The following is a 12,778-nucleotide window of genomic DNA, read 5'->3' on the forward strand; positions in this document are numbered from 1 at the left end:
AATTAACCATTTTAAAATGGACAATTCGGGGGCCAAGGGTTGAGACATTTTCACTTTTTTTCCAACCATTTCTATTTTCTTCCAATATGCTTTTCTCTTTTTCCTACCTCTTTCTATTTCTAGTTTTTAATGAGGCTCCTTTTTACCCATCAGCTCCCCTGCCCCCCACCAAGGGTCCCACATTCAAACAGACAGTGACGGTCCATTCTGTGCCTCAACTTACCTAGGCTGCGGACCTGTGTCCGTCAAACAGTAATGCAGGAGCTGCGGCGAAGGCATTTCGTAGATCTGATTAAAGCCCGTAGCCAGCCTAGGTGACCCTCGATGATCCCTAGATGACCCGTAGCGACCCTAGATGATCCGGGAGGCCCTCTTCAAAGAGCTGAGACACTTGCATGGAGAGCGGGCCCCCCCCAGAAGAAATCCTGCCGGTGGCCTGGGCTGCACGGCCCCAGGAGAGCCCAGCCGCCCCCGGGCAGCCCGCCCTGCGGGTTTCGGACTGGCCCACGCGCCCTGCTCACCTCGCCAACCCATTCCTCGCTCTCTTCATATCTGCCTCTTGCTGCTTTTCTTTCTCTGGTCACCCCTGGCTGGTACACACACCTTCCCAAGTGCCCCTCCCTGGACCGATGGGGCCAGAGAGCTCTGCCACTTACTGTGGGTCAAGGTCGCATATGATGCCATCACCTACTCCACTGGTGTAACACAGCCCGGCGTCAAGGCTCACGGGGAGATTAAATGAGGGATATAGTTCATGCCCCAGGGAGAAGCCTCAATAAGTGAGTTCATCTCCATAAGTGAGCTCCGTTCTTTCTTCTGTCCTGTTTCTTCTTCCCTCAGTTACATTTTTCCTGTCCTTGGAACATACTTCGCGTAGAAACCTTTCTTATTTAAATCCCCAAGGTCTATAAATAACAGAATATCTCTTCCCTGGCATGTGGCCATCAGCACTTGAAATAACTAAGATCCTCGGAATTTTTAACCAGACCACTGCATTTTTCAGGCTTTCGTGCAATGAACATATTTTTTAAAACAAGAGATTTGCAATCTAAATTACTCAGTAGGCCACACACTGCCGATCGATCCGGGAACGGCAGTCGCTGTGTGTTCGTGAATCTCTCACAGCTTTCAGATCCCTGTAAAATGCCAATTCAAGCATGCACCCTGTGTTATTTTTCTGCTCTTGCCTTGTTCAGAAGAATGGACGTCTGGTAATAAAAGTTAGACTCACTTGTTCCCCCCTGGAAACTGCGCATCCCCTCCCTCAGGTTCCCCTGCAACCTTCCTTACCAGTCCCGTTTGAGCTTTACTACTCGGTTTTCTCCGCGCAATGGTTTACTAGCTGAGACCTCTAACCTGAAATGATCTATCCGTCACATCGTCATAAAACCGGATTTAGTTACGGTCTACCCAACAGGGCTCCACAGGAAACCCAAAACAGAGGGAAGACATGAAATAAATATTTGAAATTATAATAAGGAAAAAATAGCCTCTGGAACTCACTTCCTCTGAAAATTAATCCTTGTTGTTGTCTAAAAGATGTGAGATTGTCGACACCCATGGGTTTCCCACTTCACTGCAAGTGGAATCACAGGACGTGCTTGAAACGTCGGATCCCCAGGCTGCCGCCCGGACCGGCCGAGTCAGGGTGCTGAAGGCGGGCCTAGGAGACGGAATTTCTGAAGAGTGCAGCCGGATTTGAGAACCCGCGGTCTCCACCGACCTGCGTCTCCCCAAAGCGTGGAGCCAGGCCCCCGGCACGGGGTCGCCGCATCGGGACCTTGCGAGACCTGCCAGTGCTGGGTCCCCTCGGACCTGCTGACCCCACTGTCTGCGTTTAACAAAACCCACAGGTGGTTCGCTGGCTCTGAACCAGCCGCAGCGTCACTCCTCAGCTTGTTCTGCTCAAAAGCCTTCCGTGGTTTCTCCCTTTTTTCCTGCAGAATGAGGGCCGGTGAGCCACAGTCTTCAGTAACGCGAGCATGTCCCAGCAGGTCGCTGTTCCAGCGTATTTATCTTGCAGAACCAACCCCTGCATCTTGTCTGTCCGGCTACCTGGGTAGCCAGCTTTGTAAGGTGCAAACGTGCTTTCGGGGCTCCGGGGTCCATTGGTTGTATTCTGTCCTCAGAGACCCTCATGGTCGGGCCACACGGGGAGGAAGGGCCAATCCAGGGCTGAAAAGGTGTTTCTTCAGGCCCACCCCTGCCCTGGAAGAAAGGGCTTCGGGGACTGGAGAAGACGTCTAGGGGACTGGGCCACCCCATTGTGTATCTAATTAGGTCCCTGGTGCATCTAAATACTTGACTACCCCTTTCACAGTGAATTAACACATTTCCTTCCTCCTTTCTCAGAAGATCTTTCTAATTGAAATTAATTCATAGTCGAGCAAAATGTAATTGCTTCACCCACCTCCTCAGTGCACGTCGCTCCCGTGGCGTGGAGCGACACTCGGACCCGTGGGAAATGCGGGCGTCTGTGAGTCATGGATGAGTCCACACGCTCCACTTTCACTGCCCCCGGTGGACACGCTTCGCGGTGTGTGTTGAACCCGCCCCAGAAGTGGACCACCGCCCGCTCCGTCAGCAGCGCCCGCGCCTCGGAGGCTGCACCCAGCTGGCTTCTACCAGGCTCCCCCCCTTGTAACACACGCACAGAGCTCACACCACAAATGGTCCAAAGCATAAAATAATATATTGTTATCAATAGATTTTTCTAACATTTGTAAAAGTATTTTTTAACTACGTGCAAATGACACCATTTCATACAGACCCTCTTCTATGGTTACTGCTCAGTGTCGATAGAAAGTAAATATAACAGGAATTGAGGGGATGTTTCCAAGGGTCCTTTAAAGGCACTGATGACACATACAGGGTGTCCCCCCAAATGTATACACACTTTAACAGCTGACACCTCAGATGACGTTTCTTTGTTTTCAGATTTAACCCGCTGGAACTAATAATTATTCAGAGTGTGTACGCATAGTTTGAGGACACCCTGTATACAGCTGGGGCTACCTCAAGTTCATGTTATGTGTGGGTGGGACAAGGACTTATGCCCCCGTTGAGTTTTCTAACTTACCATGTTTCCTCTTTATTAGGGTCGCCACCAAGAAACCATAAAGCACGGGCCCCTTGGGAGACGCCTCACAGTCTGGATTCCTTCTGGCTCTGCTGTTGCTGTTCAGTTTTACTTTCATCCCCACCTTGGGCGCACACAGACTAGCTTGTCACACAATGAAGCACTTCAATGACACAACAACTGGGCGACTCCAGGTTGGCTGTCTGTGAGGACATCCCGGCCTCATTCCCTCTGGATTAAGTTTTAAGCGGCCCATCATCCCAGAGTGGGTGCAGGTGGCCACGTGGGCTTAGCCGACCGGTCCTTCTGGAGTGAAGCAGCCTGTCACTGTCACGCTGCAGGCCAGCAGCAGGTAAAGTGAGAAATATGTGGAGCAGAACAACCTTTATTTTAAATTTTGAACTTTGAACACTTGCCTCACAAGACAGCGAAGTCTCTTCAGTCTCTAGAAAAGCTCTGATCTCGTGCAAACCAGCATGACGACCATCGCTAACTCCTGCAAGGGCTGTCCGCACGTTTTGGCTGTATTAGCACATTAGACGTTACCCCACCCCTCAACCACTGCCCACAAGTCAGGCACTGTCCTTCCCATTTACAGATGAGGCAACTGAGGCAGAGAAAGGTATAGAAAGTCCTGCAAGTCAGAGATAGCAGAGCAAGAGTTGGATCCACGGGGGTCTTGCTCCCTCCTCCCACTCGAATGCTACACCACACAGAGAAGCAGCTCACTCATGATGTTGAGCGTGAACAAACTCGAAAGAAGATAATCCCTGGAATTGTGTAGGGACACCTCGCTTGGATTTGCCAGCTGAAGATTTATCCAGGTTCTTATGGGAAGGTGTTGGAGGTGAGTAGCCAACCTGTCCCGTACGGGGTTTTAATATGAGGTGAGTGTCTGAGCACAACCCCATGGAGGCCGCGGCCTGTTTGAGGGAAAGTCTGTGTGGTTGTGGCCCGTGGGCCAGAGTCACGCCCTCTCAATCCAGCCTCTTGCTACCAATGTAGGGTCTTAAGTCCACACATCTTCCCCGTGGCCTCCGGGCCCCACTGATTGCTCAAGATAATCCCTGAGATTTAGTGGACACCTGGGCCGAGAGAAGCAGAGAGAGGCTCGGGGATGTCAAAGAGGGGAGGGCGCTTCCCTGGGTCAGGTTTGACTCGGGGCAAGATGAACCGAGGAAACCACGGCGATCCGCCCGCCCTTGGCTCTAGCGGTACAACTGCCTCCAATGTTGAATTAGCTGCTCCTCGGGCATCTCGTCCTCTACGCGGCGAACTTCCTGAAGTTAAGGATTTTTTGTAAACTTGAATTTCCCTGCTGCAGCTAGTTACTGTAAATTCTTAGGTGACAGAATTGGCCAACACCTGCTGCTCCTACACACACACACACACACACTTGCACACAAATCGTGCACACATGTGCATGCACACACAGGGACACACACTTGCACATATATGCACATGTATACACTCACACATATGCACTTACACATGTGTGCTCACACACCCACACATGCATGGACTTTTACTATTAAGATGAGAAAATTGAGACCAAAGACGTTTAGCTCACCGACACGAGGACTCTCCATGTCAGCAGGTCTGATTATAACACGGAGTCTCTTCATTCTCGCCTATGTCCCTTCTGAGAAACTAATTCTATTTTCCTCTGCAATCTTATTGTCGTCTGTTGAATTCTCTTGCTCTTTTCCTCCCTGTGGACCCAAAGATCACAAACAGCCACACAGGAAAATGCCCCCACTCGGACGCACGATCACGCGCCCGCTCATGTCCTGAAATTAGCCACGGAGCAGGGGTGAGAATGGCCCTCACGGATTCCCAAGCACAGGGGACGGGCCACAGTGACGAAACTGCCTCTGCCTTAGCACTAACATTTCTACAGTAACTGGAAAAAATTGTTATCTATCTAATAATAGGAAACTGCTGCTCTCTACACAGAAATCGGTAAAATATGCTTTCCTGCGACGACCTCTGACACAAGCATGCTAACAAGGAGCTCAGATGCTTTGCCAACTTGCTTAGTGAAAAGACTGCTCATTTCTGAAATGGGCTTTTCTGTTTCCTAGCAACCGGCAAGTTCTACACTAATCCATACCTGCCTTCTTGTGGGAATAGATCCGCTCAGATGCTCTTTATCACAAGTGAGCTTTAGGGAAGGAAAGGGAAAGGCAACCTGAATGGAAATCACTATTTTGTTTTGATCCTAAGAGGTGGCTCAAATTATATGGTCCCGACGCGACTTTGTTGGGTTTGTAAATTACAACATTGAAACCCGATTACATGGGTATAATATAGTAATTGAATAGAAAAGGCTAGTGTATGTTTTTAAAACTGGTTTTCCTACTTTTCTTAATCTGAGCTACAGTAATTATTCATTTCAAAACCTCCTGCAAATCGGGAAGGCACTTTCTGGAATTAGGTGTCTGGAGGACATGTGTCAGGCCACGGGGTACATGCCTCTCCGTCGCCTTGCATCAGGGTTACTGAAGAGACCTGGAAATGAAAATCCACAGTGACATGGCCCAACCTGCTCATTTATGCAAATCTGGGGAGAGGTGTCACGGAGTTGGAGCCTCCAGACCGTCATTTGTCAGAACTCATCCTTCATAGAGCCCGACACTCCCGCCTTACACCAAACCTCTCCAAAAATCACAGCAACAGAGCTGCAGAGATTCGTCGGGAGTTCATTCAGGAGACAGTTCAAACTTGCAGGCGTCACAGATGCTACTGGGGATGCGGCCGAATCAGCAGCTTACAGATGTTTACACAGGATTTTCAGGGGACAATCCCATCATCGGACGGATACATTTTAAAAATATACTTATATTGATTTTGAGAGAGAGAGGGGAAGGGAGAGGGAGAGAGAAACATCAATGATGAGAGTCATTGATCAGCTGCGTCCTGCACGCCCCCGGCTGGGGATCGAACCCTCAGCTTGGGCAGGTGCCCTGACCGGGCATCAAATCGTGACCTCCTGGTTCCCAGGTCGACGCTCAACCGCTGAGCCACACCGGCCAGGATGGGTACTTTTGATAGAGCTAAAATACTTCTTTCTAAATTAAAATTGGCCTGATCTCTGCTGCAGGCTCTCTGCTTCTCTCCTGTCCTTATCATCTTGAGCCCGTACTAATTTAGAAACTACAATTCAATTAATAGATGAACAAAATCAAGGCCCCCTAGTACGCAACTGCGTCTAAACTAAGTCTGTGTAAACAGTGACGAGAGGGTAGCTATGAACAATATATTTGAACAGAGTTTGTTTTGAGAGTGTTTTCTTTTATTGTGGTATTCTACAATTCCTCTTTAAATATTATTAGGAATTAAAAATATTAAGAAATTAATTAAAAAAACACTAAACAATTTAATAATTTGAAATACAGTGAAAAAAGGAACTATTTGTATTTATGCATAATAGTGAGGCTTTAGACATAAATAAAATGGTTTTTGTGCTTTTAGAAACTAACAATTTGACTAACACATTTGTGAATATATAAGCATTTTTAAGATGCGTAGTAATCAGTGATTTTGTGAAAAGCAAATTATGATGGGACCCCACCCACGTATACAAATATTTCAGTGAAGATTTGACAGGACTCACTGCCTTTCAACCCATTTTACTAACCTGCTATCATGGCCAACGATATAATTTACCTCTATTAAGTATCATTTATTCTTTAGATGTGAAAGAATCTATGTGATATATATATGATACAGAGTGCACTCAGATAAATTAGATACAATCCCAATAATTATTAAAATTACAGTCTCATTGAAGCTAATTTTTAAAGCCTGCCTTCTGCCTGTCGAGAGGGAGCAGAACTCGCCTCCCACGATGAGCCGCTTTGGCCGGTGGAGTGACCTGAGCGGCAGTCAGTCAGCCCAGGAGACAGAGGAAAGCTCTCAGCACCACCTGTTCCTGCCCAGACGAACTCAGCACGTGGGGGGCCCGTCCAGGCAGAGCCAGCGCCAGAGATAACTGTTATATCAGAGGGACGAATCTGGCCCGGCCAGCGTGCCTCAGCGGTTGAGCATCGACCTAGGATCCAGGAGATCGGGGTTCGATTCCCGTCAGGGCACATGCCCGGGTTGAGGGCTCGATCCCCAGTCGGGGGCGTGCAGGAGGCAGCCGATCAGTGACTCTCCCATCATTGATGTTTCTCTCTCTCCCTCTCCCTCTCCCCTCCTCTCTCTGAAATCAAGATATATTTTTATTTTATTTTATTTTTAAATATATCTTTATTGATTTCAGAGAGAGGAAAGGAGAGGGGGAGAGAGAGAGAGATAGAAACATCAATGTTGAGAGAGTCATTGATCGAGCCCACAACCCGGGCATGTGCCCTGACCGGGAATCGAACCCCGATCGCCTGGATCCTAGGTCGACGCTCAACCGCTGAGGCACGCCCAGCCGGGCTAAAGATATATTTTTAAAAAGAAAGAAAGAGGAGTCTGTGTGAAAGGACGAACATTTGTTCACCAAATTCTTGCTTTTCTCAGCTTTCTGTGAATTGTCTCCCTCGCCTTTGGAGTCCCAGGCCCCACCCAGCCCCTTCTCTTAGCTCAGGGGGTGTATAAGCCTCAGCTGCCCACTGCCTTTCAGCCTCGTATCTTTATGGGGCTGCAGGACATACAAAATCAAGTTTGCTTTTCTCCTATTAATCTGTCTTATGCCAGCTTCATTATTAAACCAGCCAAAGAACCTGGAAGGGAGGAAAATCTGTTTCCCCTGCACAGCCATCCACTCACTCACTCGTTCATTCCGTTTGATGTTGGCATGAGGGATTCACAGTGCCAGAGGTGTGGCACGTATGTAGGTAGATGTTTTATAGCACAAGGTGAGGCGTGTTTTACAGGTGAATAAATGAGTGCTTTCAGGGCACAGAGGAAGAGCAACACAGTCTATTAAAAATAATCGATGCTATTTTGCAAGGTGGGCTGTTAGAAGGATTCATACTTGTAGCCACAGTGGCCTCCTGTGGTCATCAGGTATTTTTACAAAGCAAGAGCCTTTAGTTATTAAATAAAACTCCCGGCTCATTCCTACGCATTTTTGCACCTGCTCTAGGATACAGGGAACTGTGGGACGTGGCCCCGCGTAACCCCTCTCGCTTGTCACCTCTGTTAACCTAGAACGTCTGTTTTCAAAGGCTTAAGAAATTCAGCTAAGCAGGAACAAGCCAAACTGACGCCGCGGTGGTTCTTTTCGAGACCCGGCTCCTTCCCGGTGATGCTCCCTGAGGACTATTTCTCTTTTCATTCTCTCTCTGCCTGGTTTAAATGGGCTCGTGCCGGTGTGTTTCCCAGTGACCTGCGCAACCTCTTCATATTCGCCACATCTCCCTGAACAGGGTCCCCGCTTGGACACTCGCTAAGGGCGCGAAAGTGTCCCCGAGCTCAAGCAGCAGTCGCCCGCTCGTGGGGCTTCTCCACCCTCCGTGTCTCAGAAACAAGGGCCCGAGTGGGGCCAGCAGAGACAGGGCACCGGCTGAGCGCCCGGCGTGGGAATAAATGCCTGCTGTCCCTGCCTTCCAGCCAGGAGGGGGTAGGGCAGGGGCCTCGGGTAACAAGCAAGGGGATGGGGGGGGGGGCAGAGCTGTGGGGAAAGAGCCCAGCGCGCTCTGCTGCTTTCAAAGCAAAGGTGCCAACCCGCCCTTAGAGCTTCATGATTTTTTTTCATTATTTTTTTGGTCTCATTCCCTTAGGCCAACTGATTTTATAGTATTTTATATAAGAATATATAGCAGACACTTTCATAAGATTAATACACCTTCATTATTTTAAAATCAGCAAACAAGCAGGCAAGAAAACAAAATTATTCAGAACTGGAGAGTTCAGGTGATAGCCGCCGCGGGACCGGCACCAGTGGCCCTCGGGAGGGTAAGTCCGCAGGGAGCGGGCCGAGCAGCGGTTCCCTGGGGAGCGCGGTGGAAAGTCCCAGCCCCCGACCGGTTCTGAGCCCACCCGGCAGCGCCCGGCCGCTGTGCGCGGAAAGGACAGCAGGGTGCCCCCTGTCACACGCGACCGCGACGGGAAGGCTCCTTGTCAACACGGGAGCCGTGGCTCTGCGGGAGCCGAGGTCCCTGCTCGCTTCCCCTGGAGGGAAACGGGCGCCTGAGAAGCCGACTCCTTCAGTGAAGTCAACATACGTGTTTATTAAGTGTGGACACGCGGGCGCTGCGGTGACCCAGGGTCCTGACGCTCGGGGAGCTTTCCCCCGAGAAACGGGGGGAGTCCGTGGGCCCCGCAGGAGACGAGGCGGAACCAGGGCCCGTGCTGCGAGCCAGGCGGGGAGGCGGCAGGACCGGGGCGCGGGGCGCGGCCGTCCGACAAGGCAGCCGGGTGAGACGCGGCGAAGACGCCGAGCCCGTGGAGCTGGAGGGAAGGGGCACAGGGGCGGCACCAGCAAGGCCGGGTCTTCGCAGGAGCAAGCCCGGGAGCGCTTTGGAAACGCGAGTTTGCCGTGGGACGGCTCCGGGAGCTCCCGCTGCGCGATCCGTATAATTCATACAAGCAAAGGGAACGGCCGTGACCCCTGAAGTGGACTGATGTGCAGTCTGTGCCTTTCAATGACTTCTCAAGAAATGTTTATTGTTACGAAGGCACACGTAAGTACTCTGGATTACACTTAGTTCTTAATTATTTATCACATCTCCCCTTTGCCATTTCCAGACTCTCCAGAAGCTGACTTTGCTGGGATAAAATGCAGACCTACCCCTTTGTCCTAACGTTTCATCCCTTAGCCCACCCCATTCCGTCCCAATGTTCTCCGAAAATAAAAATATATCCCAGCAGATCTGGAGTCAGTTCAGTTTATTTCACTTCTGTGTCTAATTTCTTAGGATCAGCCCATTACAGACCTGCTGACCCTCCTGATGGACCAAACGCCTGCTGGACACTGGGTCCATTTGGTCTGATGATGACATTCAAGTGACCCCCGATTCGTGTGCCATCTCCCACAGGTCTGTCTCAGACGTGCCAAGGGAAATGCAGATCTGACATACGTTGTTCCATCAGAGCTGTCCCCAAAGGCCGCATGCCACACGCTCTCCAACGCCACCTGAGGAAACCCGGACACTTTCCTGTTGAAGAGCCTCCAGGGCCCTCAGCAGAGGTGCCAGGGCGTAGCGGGGACAGGGTTTCACACCCTCCAGCGGCAAGCACCGCTGTGGACCAGCGACGAAAACTCTGGGTTTCTGAGAATTTTGAGAGAGAGAGAGAGAACTTTCCCAGAGTGCGACGTCTGACGGATGTTTCCTGGCAAGATGAGGACTCCTCTGTGCCCCCAACCTCGGCCTCACGTTGTCAGACCACTGGAAACGCATCGTGGTTTCAGGCCAGACCTCTAAAATTATTTGGAAGATTCCACTTCAAGCTCAACTCATTATTTGTAGACACTGCTATCCAACAAGTGAGTTTCAAGGAATGAAAGTGTTGAGGAGTTCATGATGCCATTAGCTTGTCATGATAAGTCAATTTTTTAAGGTAAAGTGATTTTAATTAGAAAAATGCTACTTTGAGCTCAACTGGTACTTTGCTAATGTTTAGCTTATAATGCCTGTGGGTGTGAGTGTGCGTGTGTGTAGAAAGGGCATCTTCAAAGGAGTGGAGTGAAGCGTTCTGAGCATGGCTGGATGGAGTTTGCTGCAGATGACACCCTGGTGACAACGCTACTGAGGCTTCGTGTGGCTCACGCCAACCAGAGGAGCCCAGGTGGACACACATGCAATTGAGCGGATTCTTACTGACTCCATACCAGAGACCTGAGATTTCAAAATATGGCACCAACACAAAACTATCTGGAATAATCAGGCACCTGCATGTACTTTCGCTGTCATCCCCATTCTTTCTAGAGGCGCCAGACCTGCCTCGTTACGTCTGTTGGGATCCTGCGGCATCTGGCCAAGGCCAGCTCCGTCGTGGGCTAGGGCGGAGACAGAGGACCCGCCCACATCCGTTTGTGCACCGACAGGGTGTGGGATGTCTGACAGAGTTACACCCATTGGCCCAGGCGGTCCACGTTCATGTCTCTGGTGGAATTAATAGGACCTGGGCAAAGCTATTGCCACACCGGGGTGTGTGAGTGTGAGATGGACAATGAAACTGCCCGTTAGTGCCGGCAGGAAGCCTTGGCCACTCAGCATTTGTAAGGGGATCAGGGCAAATGTTGTATTTGGAGGGATGTTCTCACTGACACCAGCATTACTGAAGTAGGAAGCACTGTATCAAAATCTTATTGGAAATGTAGGATTTAAATCTCTTTTTTTTTAATATATATTTTATTGATTTCAGATAGAGGAAAGGAGAGGGAAAGAGAAATAAAAATATCAATGATGAGAGAGCCATTGATCGGCTGCCTCCTGCACGCCCCCCACTGGGGATCGAGCCCACAACCCGGGCATGTGCCCTGACCGGGAATCGAACCAGGACCTCCTGGATCTTAGGTCGATGCTCAGCTTCAACTGCTGAGCCACGCTGGCTGGGCTAGTATGTAATTCTTTAGAGTATAAACCTAGAAGTAGAAATATTGGGTCAACAATTATAAACATTTTTAGGTCTCTTGATACATATTTCCATTAGAAAATGTCACGGTAATTTCCCATTTTATATTACAGTGTTCCTTTGAGGTTTTGATCACATTGAATATTATTTTAATTCATCTTTGTTTACTTGGTGGGAGCAAGTATTTTTCATACAGTTTAAATCACGCATTTTTATTCCTAGTGAGTGCGAATATTTATCATTTTTATTTGTTTAATGCCATTTACATTTTTCGTTTATAAACTGTAAGTTTATGTCTTTTTTTAAAAAAATGGACATTTTTTATGTCCTAAAAACAAACAAACAAAAAACGGGTGCTTTGGTAAAAATATGTTTATAAGAATGAATTCTTTTTTGAGCAACTTTCATATAAATATTCTTTTCAAATTTGTCATGGGGTCAAATATCTCATACTTTCTTTATGTGGCCAAATATTCCTTTTTCTTACATTTTTTTTATTGGCAAAGATGATACATTTGCGTTTTATACGTATACACACTGAAGCAAAGATGGACAGCGATGAAAGCTAGAAAGCTGCCCAAAAAAATAAACGTGCCGATAAAACATGAGAGCCAGTCACACGCATGGGACGGTTGGCAGGTGGTGGGACACTGAGGGGAAACACCTAGCGAGAAAAGGGGAAATGGGGGACAGTTGGCGAAACTCCCTAACGGGCTGAGCCAGGGGAGGAGCCACTTTTAGAACAAACCTGAGCCCGTCAGCCTGGGAAGAGGCGGGAAGTGGGCGAGAGACGGCGGAGCCCGGAGGCCTGTGGCGGGGGGCGGCCCAAGTGTCCCCTGGGGCGGGGCGGTCAAGGAAGACAGAGACTGAGAACCAGGCGCCGGAACCCACCTGCTCCTAGTAAAGGCCTCAGCTGCCACTCACACGATGAGACCTTCATGGTGAGCCGAGTTCATGACTACGGCCGCCGCCTGCAATGACCGAGGCGTGGGGACAGCGCCATTTAACACGGTTAAAGAAAGAGGCGTTTCCCAGTCCATTCCCCGCCACGCAGAATTTGTTAAAATAAAAGACCCTGACGTTGGACGGGTGGAAATAGGAACGCTGCCTGGGAGAGTTCAAGTGGGACGTGTTGGTGAAGTCGCCCTAACATTTTGCCGTTACCCACTTTTGAAAACGCACCCC

Source organism: Miniopterus natalensis, chromosome 7 (assembly GCF_054644295.1).
Source record: "Miniopterus natalensis isolate mMinNat1 chromosome 7, mMinNat1.hap1, whole genome shotgun sequence".
Classification (NCBI taxonomy): Eukaryota; Metazoa; Chordata; class Mammalia; order Chiroptera; family Miniopteridae; genus Miniopterus; species Miniopterus natalensis.